Source organism: Saimiri boliviensis, chromosome 4, assembly GCF_048565385.1.
Source record: "Saimiri boliviensis isolate mSaiBol1 chromosome 4, mSaiBol1.pri, whole genome shotgun sequence".
Classification (NCBI taxonomy): domain Eukaryota; kingdom Metazoa; phylum Chordata; class Mammalia; order Primates; family Cebidae; genus Saimiri; species Saimiri boliviensis.
Window position 1 is genome coordinate 165,230,611 of NC_133452.1, and position 23,182 is coordinate 165,253,792.

Here is a 23,182-nt window from a genome sequence, read left to right on the forward strand (position 1 = left end):
AAATGGACCAGGAGCATCTCTCCCTTACCATCCACAAGGAGGGACAGGAATGTGCTCTTGTCCTGGCACTGCATCTACAGGAGGCGCAGGAAACTCCGAATTCAAAGGTCAGTGGCCCCATACCCCAGTCCACAGTGCTAAGTCCGAGGCTTCCTGAGAGCATGAGAGATCTCCTCACCGCTCACCGCTGCCACCAGGCTAAGAAGCATGGCATCAAAAGAACGGCAGAGTAGAGCTGGGCCAAGTGAAAGAAACCATCTCTGGGAAGAGGCCCAAAGGGCAGGCTCAGCAAACCCGGGAGACATTAGCAGAGTATCAGGAGAGGGATTTGAATTTCCTGGTTCTCAGAAGGTTATTACTGCCATAATGACAGCAGCCCTGCAAAAGATTATGACCTTACTGAAAAATAGCTCTAGGTCATGAATGGCAAAGAAGTGTTCGTTAATAGTAAGGAGTACAGGAAACCTAAAATAGCCTTCTTCCTTCTTCAACTCAACTTTCATCATTAGAGGTTTACCTCAAGGTCACCGACCCCCCCCACATTTCTCAGACCAATGTGAGTTAGATGCTCTTCCTCTATTTCTGTTCACCATAATAAAAATTGTAAATATGTGAATTTCTACATTTCATAAAGGAAAGATCTTAAAGTCTAGGCTTTAGATTTTGCGGTGTTGACATTAAATGCGTGTTTATTTTTGCATAGCCTTTTAATAGTAGACATGCCATTCCTAGAAACGTGCCTCAGTGAAATTCCAGCTGAGCTCGGTAAGTGGATTCACAGAAAGAAGATATTCATTGTAGCAATTTGAGGTAGCAGGCAATTAAAGGCAACCTCATGTCCATCAGAAACCTGAATATGTGTACTGAGAGAAATCTCATTAAGTTTCCTGGCACTGCCATAGCACGTTGTCACAAACTGGGTGGCTTCAAACAATAAAAATGTGCTCTCAGTTCCGTTGTCTAGGAGTGTGAAATCAAAGGGACTGGAGTCACCCTCTCTCTGAAGGCTCCAGGGAAGAACATTTCCTTGCCTCTTCCTAGCTTCTGGTGGCTCTGGGCAACCTCCTGTGTACTTTGGGTTGTAGCTGTAATTCCAATCTGTGTCTCTGTTGTTACGTGGCCGCCTTTTCTCTGTGTATCTGTATGCCTTCTCTTCTTATAAAGACATCAGGCATTGGCTTTAAGGCTCACCCTAATCCAGTATGACCTACTTCTTAACTAATTATATCAGCAAAGACCCTGTTTTCAAATAAAGTCACATTCTGAGGTTCTGGATGGACACAAATTTGGGGGCAACATTATTTAATCCCCTACAACTAAGAACGAAGAAGTGTTATATACATGAGCTTAATTAACTGCGTTAAACATTAAGAGCTAAAAACTACTGATTAAAATTAGTCGTGGGTGAGAGGGAAGGGAAGTGGGAAGGAAGAATATGCAATTTCACAGTGTTATTGTTCAAACTAAGAACACAAAGAGATTGTCTAAAGAAATACAAGAACCAAACTCCTAAATAATAATGTAATGATGAAGATAACTAATAGATAAAGACTACAAACTTTCTAAAAATATCAGAAGAGGTAGAAAGACAAAGTAGCTTATTTTCAAAATAGAAACTGAATACCTAAATAAGTGGAGAAATATGTCATGTTCATAGTCTTCATAGGAAGACGTAATAACTCAACTATATCATTTCTTCCCAAACTGACCTATTGATTCAGTGTAATTTCAACATTAATTCCAAAAGCACTTTTTCAAGGACTGGATAAACTTGTAAAATTATATGGAAGTGCATAGGAACTATAATAGTAAGAATGCTTGCCAAAAAATAAGAAGATAATCACCAAAAAACTTGCAGGACTTATTAGATATTCCAGAAATTCATGTATTAAAACAGGTACTGGTATAAAATCTTGAATTGACAAAATATGAAAGAGAGCTCATTTAAAAAACCCAATAAGCATATAAACTGGTATATTGACAGAGGGGTATGCCAGATCAGAGGAGAGTTGAGGCTATTTAATAAATGAAGCCAGGAATATAATGTTCCTGTAAAGGGGAAATGTGAAATTGAGTAAAGATTAACACCGCGAAGATCAAGAACATAAATGTTAAAAACAAACTTTACAATTCTTTGTAGTGTTTATACAAATCAGTAAGGACCTTGTATACACTAGTTAGGTAATAAAATGGAGGCATTTAATATAGTAAATTGGCTACATTAGAGATAGAGAAATTGATATGACAGATGGAACAGACATTAGCAAGGACGGAAGTTACTAAAGACCGAGAGCCTCCGCTGCCTGGGAGAACCCGAAGCCACAGCAGGCTGACCCTTAGGCACCTGACACAGGGAGATGTAGCCGAGGCCCGGGGGGGGATGGGTAATATGCTGTTTCCACTTTTCCTTCTTTCCTTTCATCTCCATCAATGCCTAACGTTGGTGAAGTCCAGCCAGAAGTCAGTTAACAAGTGAGTTTGGGAAACGCAGTTCACAACAATATTGAGATGTAGAGCACAAAGGCGCATGGGTGATGACTAAGTCTGAGCACAAACAGCTCAGTGAAGTTTACCTCTTTTTTTTTTTTTTTTTTTACTAATGTTTAACTCACATTCAAAAATTAATGCTTTCTGCATTAATTAAGAGATCATTAAACTCCCCCAGAAAAGAGAAGCAAGTACCATCCCACTTTCTGAAAGAGACAGACTATTAGAGCCTAGGAATTGAAACGATCTGGCTTAAGGTTTAATCATACTAGCTCTGTCCTGTCCCACGAGAGCTAAGGGAAGGAGCACGGGCAGCTGTTCCCATAGATGGTGCCCAAAGCAGGCAGACAGTGGGAGAAATTTTCTGGCTTTTTTATTTCTTTTACTCTCCTATCACCCACCAGCGCATTTTGTTGACTAAACTGAGCTGCAGACAGATGTGAAGTAGGCTTGGGAAATGCAGTCTAAGTTCAGCCTCTTTGATGTGGGAAAAAGGTGCAGGAGAAGGGTGAAGACAGAATATGAGAAGCAAGAGGCAGTGGTTACCACATACATGAGAATATCTATTGGAACAAGTAAAGACTGGAAAGACTGCTTGAACAAGACACAAAAATGCTCCAGGTTTAAGAAAACCTTGATATTTATGAAAGTAATAATTTTTCTTAGCTGAAAAAAATTACAGATTAAATTGAAAACACAAGTTACAATGAGAAAGATTAAACTGCATTGAGAGAATTGAATTGCAAGGGATTAGATAAGGAGGAAGATTTTAAAAATGTAGCAAGACTCCCACATATCAATAACTCGACTATATTAATGAAACAATCAAATAGATAAACTGACATTTAGAAGAAAAATCAAATGTATAAATCCAAACATATGTAGATATGTGCAACCTCGTTGTGATAAAAGAACGCAAACCATGACTACAACAAGATACCATTTACCTCCACTTGATCGGATTAAAATGAAATGTGCAAAAATAACAGGAGTTGACAATTTGGACAGATTGTAGTATCCCTAACACCTTGTCAATAGGGGCATCCATTTTTACAACCTTGGAAAATGGTTTGTCATTATCTCAAAAAGTTAAGCATTTACAAAATCTAACAAATTAACAATTTGTCTTCAAGGAACATGCACGCAAGAAATACTCGTAACTCTGTACCACGCCGCATGCACACAAGTGCTCACAGAAGTGTTAACAATATTCAATATACCTGGAGACAACTCAGATGCTCATTGGTTGATGTGTGAAAGGCCTAATGCAAAGATTTTGAAGCTGTACCCTGAAATGAGAAAATGTCCCACGGTATATAAACATTGTTCATGTATTAGCTGCTTTTACCCCACGAAAAAATCCTCAACCTATTCTGAAATGTAGAAATAATAGAAAACAACATTTTCTGGCCCTCTGAACACTATAAAACTTTCTTTTAAAAACTGGGGTGAAAGGGACCGTATCGACAAAAAGCATAAAGTTTCTATAAAACAAAGGCAATGAAAATATCATGTAGTAGACTCCATAGGAAAACACTAAAGCAGTAATCAGAGGAAAACGTACAGACTTAATAAAAAGGAAACAATACCTCTTCCAATAAAAAGGAAATACTATTAAAACCAAGACCCTGTTTCACAGTGACTTAGTTTGGGTTCCAAAGAAACAAATTCTCTGAAATAGAGGTTTTGTGCACAAAATGTGTTACAGAGCCCACAGAAGAACATCTGTAAGAATGAGAGAAAAGCAGAGCTGGAGAGAGGAAAAGGGAAGGCGCAGAGCAGTGGCAGCAGAGGCTTCACCCAGCCACGGAGCTCTGGTAGGATGCCCTCCAGAACCGTCCCAAACTGAAGCAAAATGTGGTCACTGGATTCTGTTTGCCCCAGAAAGACAGTTTAGTCCTGAGAGTGTATAATCTTTAGCAGGGCGCTGTTCCTAGAGGTGATGTGACACTTTAGCAGTCAACGCTCCTGGAAGCTGTGAGAATGGAGCCTTGCTACTGTGGAGAGGGGGGGCCCTGTCCGCTATTACAATACACTCTTCATGTATCTATATTTAAAGCACTATAGTATTCACAAGTGAATAGGCAAACAGTCCAATAATGGAATACAAAGTCCAGAAGTAAACCAAATCACATATGGATATTTAATATTTGATAAAGCATGTATTTCAACCCACAGGTGCAAAGACAGACTTTTTGACAAGTACTTCAGGAACAGCTCTTTAGCCAATTAGAAAGAGTGAAATGAATTCAGACCTCATTCTTTATGCAAGAATAAATTCCAAATGGATCAGTCACCTAGGTGCAAACATTGAAAGCCTACAAGTATTAAAAAGAGTCATGTGTGAATTCCCTTGTAAGCTGGATATAGGAAGAATTTTCTAATGATAACTTAAGCTGTAGATACAGTAAAAGAAAATTTAATATCTTTAAGTACCTAAAAGCATGGTACAAAAACATGATAAGCAAACTCTAAAGAGAGTTAACAAATGGTGGGAGTGGGGGCCAGGGGACTAATTGTGATGTGCATCACAGACAAAGAGTTAATAATACAGAAACATTTTTCAACAATGGAATAAAAGAGCCAAAACTTTATAGTAAAATGGGCAAAAAACATTAACAGATAATCAAAAACATATATATATATATGTACACATACTTGCACATATGAAAATATGTTCAAACTCTGTAATAAAGAATTGCAAATTGAAACTATATGAAGATACTATTTCTGTGTTACCAGATTGGTAAAAATTTTAAAAGTATGTCAAGGCGTACAGGGAACAGGTAGTGTTACTTATTTCTGGTAGGAATGCATATTGATATCAATACAATCCTTCTGAAGCAGAATTTGACTATCTCTAACAAAATTATATATGCGTTAATCATTTCGCCCAACAATCCCAAATCTAACAATTTACCCTGAAAAGCTACATCCAAAAAAATAAAAATATACATAAGCATATTTATTTATTGCAGCATTGTTTGTAATCGCAAAATTTTTTAAGCAACCTAAATGCTCGAGCATAAAAGAATGGTTAGATTATTACTTCCACATAGTGGAGTACTTATGCAGCTGTACAAAAGAATGAGGAAGATCTCTATGAACTGATGTGGAGAGATTTCTAAGATATATTGCTAAACAAAAAAAAGTAAAGCAGATCAGTATCTATAGTATAATAGCTTTAGTGTGAGAAAGAAGAGGACATTTTAAAAAAGTTTATGTATGTACCTGCTTATTCAAAAGGAGGTTCAGGAAGGATAAAAAAGAAACGGGTAAAATGGATCACCTATAGGGGGTAGACGGGAATGAGTTGAAAAAGGAAAGAAAAAAAAAAGCAATGAAAGGGAGTGATATTTCTTTGAACATTATCGCTTTTGCATAATTCTAACTTTTAAAATGATGTTATGTTTTACATATGTATGAAAAATAAAACAGAGGCCGGGCGCGGTGGCTCAAGCCTGTAATCCCAGCACTTTGGGAGGCCGAGGCGGGTGGATCACGAGGTCGAGAGATCGAGACCGTCCTGGTCAACATGGTGAAACCCCATCTCTACTAAAAATACAAAAAGTTAGCTGGGCATGGTGGCGTGTGCCTGTAATCCCAGCTACTCAGGAGGCTGAGGCAGGAGAATTGCCTGAACCCAGGAGGCGGAGGTTGCGGTGAGCCGAGATCGCGCCATTGCACTCCAGCCTGGGTAACGAGAGCGAAACTCCGTCTCAAAAAAAAAAAAAAAAAAAAAAAGAAAAGAAAAATAAAACAGGCCGGGCGCGGTGGCTCATGCCTGTAATCCCAGCACTCTGGGAGGCCTAGGCATGCAGATCACCTGAGGTCAGGAGTTCAAAACCAGCCTGGCCAACATAGTGAAACCCTGTCTCTACTAAAAATGCAAAAATTAGCCTGGTATGGTGGTCGGTGTCTGTAATCCCAGCTACTTGGGAGGCCGAGACAGGAGAATTACTTAAACCTGGGAGGTAGAGGTTGCAGGGAGCCCAGATCATGCCATTGCATTCCAGCCTGGGCGACAAGAGTGAAACTGCATCTCAAAAAATAAAACAAAATAAGTCAGAGGAAAGAGTCAAAATAAACCTAATTATTTCAAATAAATCATATAACCAAAGAAAGAAAGGATGAGACCTTACAAATGGACTCCAATGCAGTGTTTGGACTGAATATTGTCAGGTTCAAGACAAAAGGGACAAGACGAACTATCAACAATGTTGAACTCTTAGTACCTCTGTTTCGAAGTGGCATGGTTTAGCACACCGCCCCAGAAGCCATGCACTAGAAGCCCATGATCAGCGTCCTTAACTGTAATCCAAATCCCAGGATAATGACAGAGATCATGTAAACACAATTTCAAAAAGTGTTTGGAAATGCGTTTTTCAAATGGGAACTGTTGCGAAGTGGTCAGATTTTCTGTGTAGGAAGAGCTGGTCTAAACTCCAGGGAACACAGAAACAGACTATGCAAAGGTCACTGCTATGGAAGATTTTGCATTTTAAGCGAGAATGTCCAAGCTGCTCCCGCGATGCCTGGATTCATGAACCATTTCAAGGGAGTTTTATTTCCCAGGCATTCCATCACCAGTTTATTATTTTTATATGATATCCTTTTCCACTTCTCTTGAAAACTTGGGGATATGTTTTAGTTGATGTACAGAAAGGATAATTTGATTAAAAAAAAAAAAAAAAAAAGCTCTGCCTTTGTCTGCCTTGGCCTTTGCGATACGTCCCCCTCCTCACAAGATGTTCCCAAATGGTCTGTTATTTAGATCTGACTAAAGTAAAACCATCAGCAGTCGCCTGAACAGGGACTTGAACCCTGGACCCTCAGATTAAAAGTCTGATGCTCTACCGACTGAGCTATCCAGGCTTCGACAACCAGCTTGTCGTTGACCAAGAAGTGTTAATAAGGCTCATGATTTCGGTAATTAGTGGGGTCTTCAAGCGTTCTGGTCTTATACCCGCGCCTCAGCACTGCAGCCAAGCTTTATGATATTGAGCATTTAACCCTCAAACGGTTTATGCGTTAAATAGATAACTATTGTGTAGCATTTATTACAGGACAAACAACGAAGAAAATCAAACTCAGAGTAGTGACCCCTTCGGTAGTGAATATATCCGCAGCTCATGATCGCTAACAGGAGCCCTTAGGATCGTTCCTGTGGATAAAAGCTGCTTTAGAGCGGACGCTCAGGCTCCTTCATCCGCTTACCGAAACGATACGCATTTCAACAACGACGCCAGTAAGTGGGAAGAAACCAGAGGAATCAAACATTTGGGTAACGAAAGATTAAAGTTACGGCCCAAGAGAAATAGTTCAATTCCCATTTGTTTCCTCTGGTGTTTCCTAACTCTTTTAGAAATGGGTATCCTGGAATCATAATGCCAGAGGAACCAACATGTGACACCCGCTTCTGTCTGGGAAATTACCTCCTTCAAAACCCACGTCTCCAAGATTTGCGTAATATCTTTTTCCAGGACACCCAACCTAGTCTTCATTTTTCGCTCTCTTTTTCTTCAGCTCGTCCTCAGTCTCCTTTCCCCGCTTCTCCACACCCGTCTCTGCTCCTTTATCACCTCTTTTCTCAGACCTCCCACTTGCAGATTCACTAATTCTCCGCCTATGCGTCAGTTCTTTAAAAGTGGAACCACTAGGTTTCAGAAAGGACCAGGCAGTTAACACAGAGTTTACTCCCTCAGTCACAGTAGGTCTTCATGCATTCAAGACAGGTGTTTAAGCACCTCTGACCAGTGCAAGATCCAGCAATGTGGAGGAAAAACAAGCAGTTAGCAGAGGATGGTTTCGATCCATCGACCTCTGGGTTATGGGCCCAGCACGCTTCCGCTGCGCCACTCTGCTGCCTCTGGGGAGGACGTTCCGTATCTCCGACTGACTTATACATCTCCCAACACGGCTCTCCAGCCGGGCAATGTTTCTCCGTTCATCTTCTCTAGTCTCTGCCTTTCACCCTCGGGTTGTCTCCCGTTTCCTTCCCAAAACTGCCACCTACAACTTGTCGTCCGCGCCTTTACAACTTAAGAAACCGGGGGTGGGGAGTTGGGGAGAGACAGCATGCGGAGAAATACCAGATACAGGTAAAGGGGAGGAAGGCAGCAAATCACTCTGCCATGTGTGCACCTGTACAACAATCTTGCGTGTTCTTCACATGTACCCCAAAACCTAAAATGCAATAAATAAATCAATTTTAAAAAAAAAAGAAAAGAAAAGAAGGAAAGCAGATGGAGATCCTTTCTCAGGAACTTGAGATTCGACCCGCGAGGCTCTCAGACACTGATTTCTAGGGCTGGATTTAGAACTCAGGGTTGGTCTGTTTCTTGCGCTTCCGCAGTGCAAGCGCTGTCTGCGTTAGGAGCACATGGACGCCTCCGTGTCCCCGGTCAGGCTGAGCACAGGGCAGGGGCACCGTCCTCCGCCGGGTGCGAGAGGCCGAGGAGAAGCTGAAGATGCAGCGAAGGGAGGAGGAGAAGGAAACGCGTGCACCTGTGAAAATCGTTGCTCGCAGAATTGAGGGAGGCGTGGAGACGACAGGGCCCCTCGGAGAAGATTCCGTTCTCTGTGTCCCCCACACAACGAAACGTCTTCACAAAGATTGTAAAGGGTATTCCTAGTGACGAGAAGAGCGTGTGTGTGTTGCCCACTGGACCTTCGGACCCTGTTGGGATCTTCCAGACAAGGGATTGCGCAAAGCCCTTCTAAAGATTCGGAGGGTCATTTAAGCTCCCCAAAGGGGTGGGCTTCATGGGCCTGAGCTCTATGGGGTCACACAACCTACTACCACCCCCGAGCACACCTGCACACACTCAGCCCTACTCTTGGGGTTTAATGTTTTGCAATGGCTCTCTTGAAGCTCTCAATAGCTTTATCCTTAAATTTGTGTGTTTTGTAAGTAAGAGCCAACAGGACAAGGCAGCACGCTTAGGCATGGGGTCAGTTGGCTCCCAGAAGTTCTTCCCGGGAGTTCTGCTTCCCCTGGACGAGTTTTCAGCAGCTAATTTGCCCTGCTAACCGACACCCTTCCGCAGTCTCTTTCCCGACTCCTCTTCCCCACCTGCTTCCAGCAGTTAAGCCCCCTAGGGAGTCTACAGAAGAGAGATGAAGAGCCTGCAGCCTAACCCCGGGGTTTCTGGGGTGTGGCATAATGGCTCTCATTCCTGACACAGGCTGGCAGCGCCCAGGTGAGTTGGGAGGGAATCTTGGTGGGAGAGAGCCTGTAACTCACACCCATATCCCTATGTTTTCATAATTATAACAGCATTGCCCCCTGCTTTTTGAATAAGGGCTCCCTCATTTTCATTTTTCACGGGGTACTTCAACTTACATAGCTGGTCCTGCTCCCCAAATTTCAGTGGTGTTTGGTTCTCTTTGCTGGGCTCCCCTCAGCCTTCTTTACTATCTTATTCTCACAATTGAAAAATCGGACCCTGGATCCTTTCTTTCTTTCTTTCTTTCTTTTTTGTTAAGAGATGGGGTTTTGCCGCGTTGGCCAGGCTGGTCTCGAACACACGACCTAAGGTGATCCACCTGCCTCAACTTCCCATAGTGCTGGGATTACAGGCGTGAGCCACCGCGCCCGGCCGACCCTGGATTCTTAAAGATGGAGGTGGGAGTCCTCCAGGGGAGAATTTGGAGGCTTCATTTTGTAAACCCCAATGCTTAACACTGCTGTTTCTATTTTTACTTTATCTAAATTTTATAAAACTCAAGTCAGAAAAGATGCTAAACCATTTAACTCACTAACACACTTAGATAATATATCAACTAACCTCTAATAATTTAATTACTTATCGGGTATTTTTTTGAACAGTGACAAAGATTCTCTTCATGACCAAACCCTAGTCAGGTTCCTCTGAAGGCTCTTGTCAACTAAGCCCTGACTTTTGGACTTACATGTTTGTCACTCTGCATTGCCCACTTTTAACAATAATGGTGCTAAGTCAGTTTAGCCAGAATCCTCCATCCTGTATTATGTGATTAGGTTCCTCATCCTCCATCATTCCGCAGTCATGTCATCACCCTGGCCTGCCTTCAAGAATCCTACTCGTTCAGTTTTGCCAGAAGCCTCTTACCTGTGCTGTTTCCTTTCAGTAATTTTCCGTCCACAGACCTCATCTCTGCTCCCCACCCCCATCTTTGGCTATCAACTCCCACTTTTCCTTGTTGTATTCAACATTGAGCCCAGTGTCTCTCACCTACTGCAAAATCCCCCTTTAAGAAAGTTTTCTTTACTGTCTTTAACGATTGCCATGAATAATGTTTTCCTTAACACAACACATGTATTTTGCTTTTATATATAAATAACACATAATTTAATAAATGTGAGTTATGAAAGATGCCAGTGAAAATACCCATATTTTTATAAGATTTGAAATACTATCTTCACTATACATTTTAGGATTCTTGATCTGAAGGAGAAACACAATTACTTTAATTGTTGTTAGAGGGTAGTGTTAAATATGATTTATCCTATATGATCAGGAGTTTCCTTTGCACTATAAATATTGGCTTTGGTTTAAACAATAATGAAAACCTCTAAGTATGCATGTGGGGAACACTCCCGTGTGAGACCCCTAAAAGGCGTGAGTCTCACTATATGGTGAGTTTGATCCCAAACACAGTTTCCTACTGGAGGCAGTCGAGCTATCTGGAAATATAGGAACTGAAAGATGAATGATCAGTTTCTAATATCAACCACAATATCGTTTGGGCCTAAAATTATGCGTTGCTGCCAGACCGAGTAACCCCCTACCAGCAACCAGTTCCTGCTTTTAACCTTTTTATGACTTTAAGAATAAGTTTTAATCTTTACTTACCTAACTGCCTTGTACCCTAGATAATGGTTTAACTGTCGATATTTGCAAAGCAAGATGTCACCATAAGGGATGGCTTTGATTCCTGACTCAGATTCCTGAATGGGAAAGTTGAGTTAAGTTGAGTCAGGAGTAGACAAAGGAGAATCTGATTAAAGGATATTCTGATGAGCAAAACCAAAAAAACTTTTCACATCTCAGTTCTAAAACAAGGTCAAACCAGAGATACCTGCAGCCAGGAGGAATAATGTTTGGATATAAACAAGCTTTGAATAATGTTTGGATATAAACAAGCTTTGTGAATAATGTTTGGATGCAAACAAACTTTGTGATTGTAGAAAATTTTGTTACTTTTTACAACCATTGATCGCATATCTGACTTCTCTATTGTATAGGCCATGTGAGGCATACATTTGCATTCCTCTTACTATGATGTAAACCAAAGCCAAGAAAGTGTATTTATTCCTGGCCTTTGAAAGATAAAATTTGCTATTTAGGCACAGCCTATCAGCCCTCCGGATGCCTCACTTTGTCTCTCTCTGTCTTTATTAATTTTCCAGGCGCACTCCCTTCTTTATTAATTTTCCAGGCGCACTCCCTCTTCCAGGTATTGGGACCCTCTTGCAGGTCGAGAGACCCCCGGGCAGACGTGCCTACCCGTCCCGGACGGTCCACGACATATGCAAGCAGCAATTAGGGTTGTGCTCACTTTGGCAGCATATATACAGACGTTGGAATGATACAGGGCAGATTAGCATGGCCCCTGTGCAAGGATGACACGCAAATTCGTGAAGCATTCCACATTTTAAAAAATCATCACAAAACCAGTGATACAGAAAAATCACACACAAAATCCCAATGATACAGAAATGGCCTACAACAGTGATTCTCACACTTTGCACATTAGAATCATACTTCAGGTTCTTTAAAAATAGAGCTGTACCTTGGTATCTGTGGGAGACTGGTTCTAGGAACCCCTGCGGACACCAAAATCCATCAATGCTCAAGTTCCTCATGTAGAACAGGGTATTTTACAGTATTTGCATATGACCTATGCACATCCTCCTGTAGATTTTAAATCATCTCTAAATGACTTATAATGCTTAATACAATGTACATGCTATGTAAATAATTGCTATGCTGTATTGATTAGGGAATAATGACAAGAATATAAGAATCTGTAGAGGCCAGGTGCCGTGGCTCACGCCTGTAATCCCAACACTTTGGGAGGCTGAGACAGGCAGATCACGAGGTCAAAAGACCAAGACCATCAATAGCCAACATGGTGAAACCCCGTCTCTACTAAAATTCAAAAATTAGCTGGGTGTGGTGGCGAGCGCCTGTAGTCACAGCTACTCAGGAGGCTGAGGCAGGAGAACTGCTTGAACCCAGGAGGTGGTAATTGCAGTGAGCCAAGATTGTGCCACTGCACTCCAGCCTGGCACCTGGTGACAGAGTGAGACTCTCTCTCAAAAAAAAAAAAAAAAAAAAGAAAGAAAGAAAGAAAGAAAAGAATCTGTAAGGTTCAGTACAGATGCAACCATCCTTTTTTAAAAAAATGGTTTTTTTGATCATCCATGTTGGTTTAATCAACAGCTGGGAACCTACAGATGGGGAGGACTGACTATACTAATTTTTGTAGGCTTCTACCTCCCAGACAAACTGAATTCATAGGATCGGGGTGCCAATGGGCATCAGAGTTTTTATTCCATTAACCTCTAGCTTAAGAGACAATTACGTGACTTTTGCACAGACAGCTGCCATCACAAACTACCTTTTTTATGGTCTAAAGGGTCGCTTCAGGAGCTCTTAAAATGTCTTCTTTCAAGTGCATAGATGGAGTTCATAGAAAATGTACAGTTACTGCTCTTATCCTAAAAGACATCTTTACAAGTGAAAGCTTCAAAAATTTCCCTGAAGAGACTAATACGGAGTTAGTTACATTAATCAAATTGTGCTGGGTTTTTTGCTTGTTTGTTTTCAGAGACGGAGTCTTATTCTGTTGCCCAGTTTAGAATGCTATGGCATGATCTTGGCTCACCGCAACCTCTGCCTCCCGGGTTCAAGTGATTCTCCTGCCTCAGCCTCCCGAGTAGCTGGGACTTCAGGCATGTGCCACCACACCCAGCTAATTTTTTGTACTTTTAGTAGAGATGGGGTTTCACCATGTTGACCAGGCTAGTCTCAAACTCCTGACCTCGTGATTTGCCCATCTCAGCCTCCCGAAGTGCTGGGACTACAGGCCCGAGCCCCACACTGGCAATTATGGGGTCTTTAATAACCTTGACAGTATTTCTGGTCTGCTACATTTTGAGCATGTCAACTGATTGGCACATTGTATTGAGCCTAAAAAACACCTTATTTGGACCTTGCTGATTTTGGAGTCCCTTCACACTACATACATCCAATATTTTAAATAAAAATAATCAAGTAGGGAGATACAGAAGAAAGGTTCAGAACAAAAGTATAATGCATTCATTTTTATTCATGTTGGAAATCTAAGAAGAGTTCATTGGAAAGACTGTAAACCAAGGAAAGCATAAAAGATTTAAAATGTTCCACCTCACCACAACAATAAAATTAAATACATACACACCTAGTTGTATAAATGGGCAAACTGAAGACCAAGGTCAGAATTAAATAACCTCAAAACGAACAACAACAAAAAGAACCCGTCTCCTTTAACACCCTCTTGTTTACTTCAAAGCAACTTATATAAGGTGTGATATGTGTCAGAAAGAATTGTCAGACTTAAACATCGACAACAGAAATTACTGAGTCCTTCCTTTCAGTGAAGTGCTTGGCATTGTCTGGCAGACCCTCTAGCAAATAATCAGATTTTTTTAGACCTCTGCACCTTTGACTTTCTATTCACTAGGCTAAGCTCTGTTGTGGTAGAAGCTAACTTACAGAACAGTCAGAATAATGCAAGTATATATACTCGGTAGAGTTTTAAATCAAGACGAATTTCTCTTACAGGTGTCCCGTAATAACCTACATGTGTATCTCACTTTACATCCCTTCTCCCAGGACACACAGAAAGAATCAAAGGGGGGTTAGATAAGCGAGGGAAAGGAAGAACGGGGAAACACAGAAAGAAGAAAGGAGGAAGGAGAAGAGAGGGGAGAAAAAGAGGTGGCTGTGGTTTGACCTTGAGGAAGAAAACGAGATGACTGTGCGCAGAGGAAACAGAGACTGTTCTGTGTAGCCTTACAGAAACCATTAAGATGGTTGCACAGAGAATATGTTAGTCCTGCTCACGGGCTGGTTAAGTTAAAATGTGGGAGGGAGCACTGGGGAAAACTCCTGAAGGGTGGTCGGTGCAAAATGGTTTTGGCAAAATCTATACCATTTTGTATTATTATACCATTATAGCTGTCCATGGCTCGTTTTTGCTATTGGTCAGTAAAATCTTTCTCTTTTTCTCTCTCTGTTTCCTTTACTGTTTTGTTGCTTTTCTCTGTCAAGCTCACCATATAGCCCTCTCCTCTCTCCTAACAGACTCCCTCGCGAAAACATTTAAAATTGTTGTTATTATTATTATTGTGACCGAGTCTCACTCTGTTACATAGGCTGGAGTGCAGTGGCGCGATCTCAGCTCACTGCAACCTCTGCCTCCTGGATTTAAGCACCACCACACCTGGCTAATTTTTTTTTTTTAACTTTATTACCTTTACTACTGTTTTTGTTTGTTTTAAACACGATCTCGCGCTGTCGCCCTGGGTGGAGTGCAGTGGCGCGATCATACAGCTCACGGCAGCTTCGCATTTCTGGGCTCAAAATCAAGCCTTTCTCCCACCTCTGCCTCCCAGGGAGCTGGAACTACAGGTGCGCGCCACCACGCCCCGCTCATTTTTTGTAGAGACGGGGTCGAACTCCTGGGCTCAAACAATCCTCCCTGCTCAGCCCTCTAATCCTAGGAGTGTGCGGCTTTTTGAGACGGAGTCTCGCTCTGTCTCCCAGGCTGCAGTGCAATGGCACGATCTTGGCTCACTGCTACCTCCACCTCCCAGGTTTAAGCAATTCTCCTGCGTCAGCCTCTGGAGTAGCTGGGATCTTGCATTTTTAGCAGAGACGGGGTTTCAGCATGCTGCCCAGGCTGGTCGCGAACTCCTGACTTCAGGTGATCCGCTGACATTACCTCAAGTGCCGACATTACCGGAGTAAACCACCGCGCCTGGCCCCCTAATGAGTGTTTTCACACTAGGATTAAAGGGGCAAAAAAACCTTATGTCAGAAGTGGGATTCGAACCCACGCCTCCATTCGGAGACCAGAATCCCCGCACCTGGGAAGTTGCAACTTGAGTCTGGCGCCTTAGACCACTCGGCCATCCTGACACACGCTGTGAGCTCTTAAGTTTTATTATATAACTCGTAGTTACCAGATGCGGGCTCGACAGAGGAGGAAAAGATCCGGATGGGTGGCCTATGCTTCCAGTTTTCGGAACGGTATTTATTCTTTTGCCCCGTGGTATTCCAAATGATGCTACAAATAGCATTATCAAAATGTCTTATGTTGCTATCTTTCAGGGTAAGTCAGAAATGAAATAATAGGGAAAGTGGCAAATATTTGGAAGAGTGCTTCCTAAGTGTCTTCTAAACTCCCTAACAGTTTCCTGGCCAGAGGGATTCTCAGAGCTCAGATTCAGCATCCAGAGTAGGTGCTTTGTGGAGAGAAACAGAAGTCAGACATGATTTTTATTATTACTTTTCTGGTTTCCCCATCTAGCTCAAAATTTACTGTGAATTCTTTCAAGCAGAAATAAAATCAGTAACAGATAGATGAACTGTCCGAATTCAAAAGAATGGTTGGAAAAGACGAAGGTGGAGAATGGAGAAAAATAATTAATAATTTTATAATATTAAGAGGATCCTAGAGCAAAAAAGAGTGGTAAGTTCTTGTGACTCTGCAGTGGTGAGAATAAGAGTGTAAAAGGTGGAATCAATCATGAAGGCAGGGAAGAGAGCAAGAAGAGGCTTCAAGTTCGGAGAGGTAAATTCATCAAACTTAGCTGTCCATGGCTTGTTTTTGCTATTGGTCAATAAAATCTTTGTGTTTTTCTCTCTCTGCTTCCTTTACTGTTCTGTTGCTTTTCTCTGTCAAGCTCACCATATAGCCCTCTCCTCTCTCCCAACATAACAGACCCCCTCTCTAAAACATTTAAAATTATTATTATTATATTATTATTATTGTGACAGAGTCTCACTCTGTTACATAGGCTGGAGTGCAATGGTGCAACCTCAGCTCACTGCAACCTCTGCCTCCTGGGTTTAAGCACCACCACACCTGGCTGATTTTTTTTTCTTTTCTTTTTTTTTTTTTTTTTTTTTTGTATTTTTAGTAGAGACAGGGTTTCCCCATGTTGGCCAGGCTGGTCTCAAACTCCTGACCTCAAGTGATCCGCCAGCATAGGCCTGCAAACGTGCTGGTACTACAGGCACGTGCCACCACGGCCAGCTAATCTTTGTACTTTGATAGAAATGAGTTTCACTGTATTGGCCAGGCCGGTCTCAAACTCCTGACCTCAAGCAATCTGCCCACCTCGGCCTCCAAAAGTGATGGGATTACAGGTGTGGGCCACAGCACCCAACCAAAATTATTCTTTAGAAAATAAACTATCCTTGAAAAATACATTGCTGATTTGTGTGATTTAAATCATAATCTCTTTTCTTCTACTCAACACAGTTTGAAAAATCCACCCATCTTGCCACCTGCTTGGTCACTTGCGGCCGCTGCATAATGTGAAAATCCCAGACAGTATGCCTGATGGCCATCTGGGTTGCTTCTAACAACCTGTTACCTCGAAATGCCACAGGCACTGTACTAGGCAAGACAATCATGGAGCTGAGCTGGAATTTCACTGAGGTGGATTCCTAGAAGTGGAATTACTGGGTAATCATTGAAAAGTTATACAGGAAGAAAACTCATGCCATGTCAATACTCCAAAAATCTAAGATTCTGTAAGTCAGGGGCTTCATTTGTCGATTGGTTTGATGTGAGAGAGATGCCTCTCTTTGCGGGGACACTGTTTGGTGAACATCTCCTGGGGCGGGAAATCTTGGGGGTGGAAATGGCTGAACTATTGTGGGCATGCCTTGGCGAAACTTTTGGTACAAATCTGGTAGGGAAGAGCAAACAGGAAGTCATACTGTGCCAGAAGCGGGATTCGAACCCGCACCTCCATGGGGAGACCAGAAGACCGGAACAGGGGAAGCGGTAGCTTGAGTCCAGCACCTTAGACCACTCTGCCATCCTGACACTACAACAGACAGCTCAAAAGTATACATGATCCAGCGGCAAACGTTATCTCTGGAATTTGCCTGACCAGGAGCTCTGCATTCGCCGATTACAGAATGTAATGGTAGAAAAGTACAAGTGTTAGCGCAGAACTGAGTAATTCTTACAGTACTGCAGACCAAGATGGGAGGGGGGAACAAGACGTAGAGATGACTTTCCCTCTCCCCTTCCTCAAGTAACTCCCCGCACTGGGCCCTGCCCTCTCCCTCTGACCCAGGCCTCCTGCCCCTATTCTGCCTACGGTCCTGACCCTGTGGGGTCACTTTGCTCTTTGTGACTTAAGTCCTGATACAGCAGCTCCAGCTTGATACTGCCCCAGGGCCAGTGGGAACTCTCAGTGGGTGAAAGGCCATCCCCACCGCTCTGGACAAGAGGAAGTCATAGCAAGAGAGTGGGGCTGTTCTTTACCTGGGTTTCTAGGCATTCCCCCTTCTCCTCAACCTGCCGCAACTGTGATTCACCACCGGAAGTCCTCCTTACATCTCTTACTCGGTTACACAGTTCAGTAAACATCACTGTCTTCTGCCCTGCAGGGACACGTGCTCTGTAGTGATAATCCTGTCTCTCCTCTTCCTAAAGCTCTCAGATGCTTTTCTGCAAAATATTACCCATTGTGGGAGGCAACAGCTATTTCAAAAGATAAATGTACCTTTTATGACTGAAAAATATGTTTCTATGACTGAAAATGAAATCATAAAAAAGAAAGAAAGAAAAGAAAGAACCTTGTTGCAATTATTTTTCTAGGATTGAACTGTGAAAGAAACAACTTAAAATTCTGGTAGAAAGGAATGCCACTGAATTTCTGTACTTCAACTGTAAGGGCCTAAACGGATGGGACATAAATTTGAAGAGTCTCGCTCTATTGCCTAGGCTGGAATGCAGAGGGGTGATCTTGGCTCACTGCGACCCCCACCTCCCAGGTTCAAGCAATTCTCTTGCTTCAGCCTCCCGAGTAGCTGGGATTACACACACACCACCATGCCCGGCTAATTTCTGTATTTTCAGTAGAGACAGGTTTTCACCATGTTAGTCAGGCTGGTCTTGAACTCCTGACCTCGTGATCTGCCCACCTCGGCTTCCCAAAGAACTGATATTACAGGTGTGAGCCACCGTGCCTGGCCCTTTCTCTGTATTATTAAATGCAGGTTTCTTTTGACAACCTGTAAGAGCTGTATGATATTCCATATGCGTATGGTACAGTAAGATAAGCTTGCACCGAACTGGAATTAAATGCACTGCTGCCTTCACCGAGGAACTCTTCCTACAATCAGTTAATCGGTCAACGGAACTAAAGATACTTAGTAATATAGTTGATTTGCCTTCTGGCACAAGCTCCATATGTGATATATATGTATACACAAACATATATATGTACCTACATATACTGATATATAGCATATAATATATAATGAATAGTATATGGTGTGGTGTTCACGAGTTGAAAGGTGGACCATTACCTATTTTCTAAAATCCAGATTCAGAAGCAGAGACTGGAGCCTGAGAGATGGCAGTAGAGTCAGGGCATCTTGGGGAACGTTGCTAAGCAAGCCGGTAGAGAAGCGTGTATAGGAGCAGGCTGCCACCCACGCCTAACTCCTGCGCTTCCGCATTCTCCCTTTCATCGTTATTATTGTTCCTTTACGTCTCATTTCTCACCACTGCCCTCTTCCCTCCATCCCCCAACTTAGGAGTCTTCTTGAATTCTGAAGGCGCCCAAGTTGAGAAAGGCTGTGTGAAAGAGGCCATACCTCATTTTGCCAAGAACTGAAGGTCTGTTTTACCTTTTTGCTCCAGACGCCTTCCATTTCAGTTCCCTAGCGCAAGCCTCTGCTGACCTGTGGGAAATGAAGTGGGAAGTAAGAGATATCGGGGCTGGTACTTTTACAGAATTGCAGTCCTTGCATAGAGTCCTCTCATAGAGGCCAAAGCACTTGCGATATTACAGCGTGTTTGCAGGGTGAGCGCTGTGCCACAAATGCCTTATGCAGTAGAGATCTGATTGCCCATCCTGCCTACTCATAACTCTGTGTACTCCTTGAGTTAAAGAAGTGACATCCGTAGTACCTTTCCCACAATGATTGCTCATGCGTTAGTGAATACTGTACTGAATGAACACATTTAAGAATCAGAGGTCTTAATCTCAGCAGACAAGGACAGAGCCCACTGAGATAACTTAAGAGCACTAAAAAAATAACACACCAAAAAAAAAGTTAGGCTCAAGTGATTCCTCTGAACATCACAGACCTGTTTCACTGAGGTCGTACATTTCTTCAGGCACTAGAAATCAGGAGGCGAACACTGTACCTAAACGTGAAATGATATTCTGAAAAAGTGCCACGCGCAGGCCTGTTGGGACTTCAAGACGCTTCTCGGACCTGCATCCCCCTCTTTTCTGGTACGAGGGGGAAGACAAGCAACTTCAAGAGAAGGGTCCCCTCTACCCAGGCAAGTTTAGGGTTTTGGAGAATCTGAACAAACAACGGCTCCTCTGGGAGGCGAACCTTTGATTCTAAGAAGTTCGGGATGGAGAACAGCGACCAGCTGGAGCCTCCGTTCTCTCCCTTCCTCTCTCTCAGCCGCATTCATATGCCCCCCATTTCTTGTTTTGTTTTCCTCTCGCTTGCGTTTATGCCCCTTCAGGTCACAGGGGCATTACTTGGCCGGTATGGGACTTTGGGGAACGGAGGTGGGGTGTGGAATGTGTGCCTGTTACCCTGTGAGGCCTGCGGAGGGCTGGCTGCATTTCACAGCCGGTCTCCTGGCAGGGAGGGCTGCGTCCTGGCGGTGGGGCTGGCAGAGAGCCCCATTCCCCGCTCCCCAACCAGCGGCCCTCGTGTTCTTCCGAGTCGTTTTGATGTTACTTGTATTTGTCAGTCGCTGAGAACTCTTTTTGTCGTTGTTTCTTTTTTTTCCCAGGGAATACTGTTTCTTTACCAGCGCAGGGCCCCGACCTGGGACAGGAGGCCTGGGATTGGTGGCCTGGTTCACCTCTCCGCCCGGGTCTGCCCGTCCCAGCCGAGTCCTCAGGCAGCTTTTCCCACGCCCCTCTCGGGGAGGGAACCGTTTTCCGGCTTCTTTGCCGCAGCGATTTCAGCGTCGCTCAGTGCAGAATGAGAAGCCCGGCCAGGATCCCAGGATCTGCGCCCCGGGGGGACGCGCAGGACGAAGCCCCTTCAAGGCCAGACTTGGAGGCGGAGCCCCTCCCCAGCTTCCGTCCCCCGAGGGGCTTCCACTCACCGCCCCCTCCAGACGGCCTCGCCCTCACCTGTCAGGGCAGCTCTTCTGATTTACGATGTGGGCGAGTTTGAGACAGAAGAAGACACTTTTCCCCCCAAGGCCTGAGAACTGAAGTCCAGAATATCTGGGCGTTAACCAGCGCGAAAGTACTGCAGACAAGGGGGCGTGGCTACGAATGGCCAAACGCTAACTGGAGGGGATGCTAAAATTATTAGGGAATGCAGGGATGTATTTTGTTTGACCATACGCCAGAAAATCGGAAAAGGGAGGAAAATGAAAAATCAAATATTCTAGAAATCAATATAAACCAAACAACAAAACTGAGTGGACGGTGACGACAGCTTTAGCCACCGGAAATAACCCTAACTCATCGTGGCCCTGTAGCTCAGGGGTTAGAGCACTGGTCTCGTAAACCAGGGGTCGTGAGTTCAAATCTCACTAGGGCCTAGCAGGCTGACCCATGACTTCTGGTGGTTGCTTCCAAAGTGTGTAAATTTGGTGTCTTTGTTTTTATATTTTTTCCAGACGAAGTCTCACTCTGTCACCCAGGCTGGAGTGCAGTGATGCCATCTCGGCTCACTGTAACCTCCACCTCCCGGGTTCAATCGATTTTTCTCCTGCCTCAGCCTCCCAAGTATATGGGACTACAGGCGTGCACTACCACGCCCAGCTAATTTTTGTATTTTGGGGTACAGACCGATTTCGCCATGTTGGTCAGGCTGGTCTGGAACGCTTGATCTCAAGTGATCCGCCCACCTCGCCCTCCCGAAGTGCTGGGACTACAAGCGAGAGCCACCGAGCCAGCCAAGAGTGTGTGTTTATTAGATGCCAAAACCTAAAACTGGAAATTATTCAAATTGATAAGCAACCATGTCAGCCCACCTTCTCAGAGTGCAGGATTGTACTGCTAGCAAAAGCAGGGAATGCTAGAAATACACTTCTGGTTCCAAAAACGGCAGAAGCAAGCTGGCTTCAATGCATCCTACTGAAAACCAAAAATAAATGCACAGCACCAATATTATCACCAAAAGTAAGGAATTCTAAAATTAAAATTCCTCATAACAGTTGGAAATGAAATTGCTGTGCTCTCTGAACTGTTGATGATACAAGAAATTCAGCTGTAGGGATCTTTGAAGATCTACCAATACAACAGTTAGTGGCAATATAAACCAGCTAACAAATACCTCTTTCTGATAAACTTATTTGTATGGAATCTCAGTCACCTGCAACCTAAGGAGTCCTCACTAATTTAGCCATTATGGGCCTAAAGAAACGAATAATATAATTAGTGATTTTGTGATGCTAATTTAATGGACTGTAAGCACCCCTGATGACAGGCATCATGCCTTATTTAATATCATATCTCAGAGCTTTGCAGAGTATGAACCCTAGTCCCTGCTAAGTAACGGTTTCTTGAATGAAGCACACTTAGCTAAATACAACCAGGCTGGGTACCGCAAGGCTCAAGCTTGTAATTCCAAGTGAGGCAGGAGAATCACTTTAGTCCAGGAGTTCAAGGTTGCAGTGAGCTATGATCACGCCTCTGGGAGACAGAGCTGAGACCCTATTGAAAGAAAGGAAAAAAAAGAAAAGAGAAGAAAAGAAAAGAGACAGCCAGGATGTAACGATTTTGTAAATACTGCAGGAGGTAGAAAATGTACCTGAAGGCCAGGAAACCAAAGTCAGCAAATATAGAAGAACAAAGAAACCCACACAGTAAGCCCTGATAAAGAGTCTACCTAAATGAAAAGTAACCAATCCACCCGGTCTCAGTTGATACCTCAAAATTGAGGCATAAATTGAGCTGTCTGCAAAATTAAACATCCAAAGATAACATCTGAGTGGCTTACATAAATTGTTAAAACCAATAATCTCTATCAGAGACTAAAATGATGGAGTTTCCCTCCACCACATTTGTTCTAAATACTGAATAATATCATGATGTCCACAAGCCACAAATGGACTTCTCAAAATGGTAATTTGGATTCTTGAAATAATCCAACACTTTTCGTTGTACTAAGTTTGGAAAATCCGCTTTAAATGGCTTAAGAATCAGGACAGGCACAGAGTATTCATTTCCACTAAATTTGGCCAGAACAGCTTTTAGTTGCTAACAGTTTAGGACTATTATTCCTTTCTGAAAGCCCGCAACGTACTTTGTTTCCATGACTTCATAGATACTGTTTTCTCTCCACACAATAATACCTTCATCTCTTCTTCTAGCTAAGTCCTACCTTTTCAGAATTCAAGTAATGTATCACTTTGCCCTCAATCTAGGTGCGAGGTGCTTTTTCATAGCACTATTGCACACCTTTATTATATCTGC

The 23,182-nt window shown here is 43.0% G+C and overlaps 5 non-coding genes across 5 annotated transcripts; 2 read left to right on the forward strand and 3 right to left on the reverse strand.

The window, feature by feature from the left end:
- Positions 1-7,289: 7,289 nt before the first annotated feature.
- Positions 7,290-7,362, reverse strand: TRNAK-UUU (transfer RNA lysine (anticodon UUU)). The gene has a single exon. It is a non-coding gene; the product is annotated as a tRNA-Lys (tRNA).
- Positions 7,363-8,280: 918 nt separating this feature from the next.
- TRNAM-CAU (transfer RNA methionine (anticodon CAU)) lies at positions 8,281-8,352 on the reverse strand. The gene has a single exon. It is a non-coding gene; the product is annotated as a tRNA-Met (tRNA).
- Positions 8,353-12,022: 3,670 nt separating this feature from the next.
- On the forward strand, positions 12,023-12,129 carry LOC120361173 (U6 spliceosomal RNA). The gene has a single exon (XR_005577522.1). It is a non-coding gene; the product is annotated as a U6 spliceosomal RNA (small nuclear RNA).
- Positions 12,130-15,552: 3,423 nt separating this feature from the next.
- Positions 15,553-15,659, reverse strand: TRNAL-CAA (transfer RNA leucine (anticodon CAA)). Its single transcript has 2 exons — positions 15,622-15,659; positions 15,553-15,598 (listed from the first exon to the last, which is right to left on the reverse strand). It is a non-coding gene; the product is annotated as a tRNA-Leu (tRNA).
- A 5,571-nt stretch (positions 15,660-21,230) lies between these two features.
- TRNAT-CGU (transfer RNA threonine (anticodon CGU)) lies at positions 21,231-21,303 on the forward strand. The gene has a single exon. It is a non-coding gene; the product is annotated as a tRNA-Thr (tRNA).
- Positions 21,304-23,182: the final 1,879 nt, after the last annotated feature.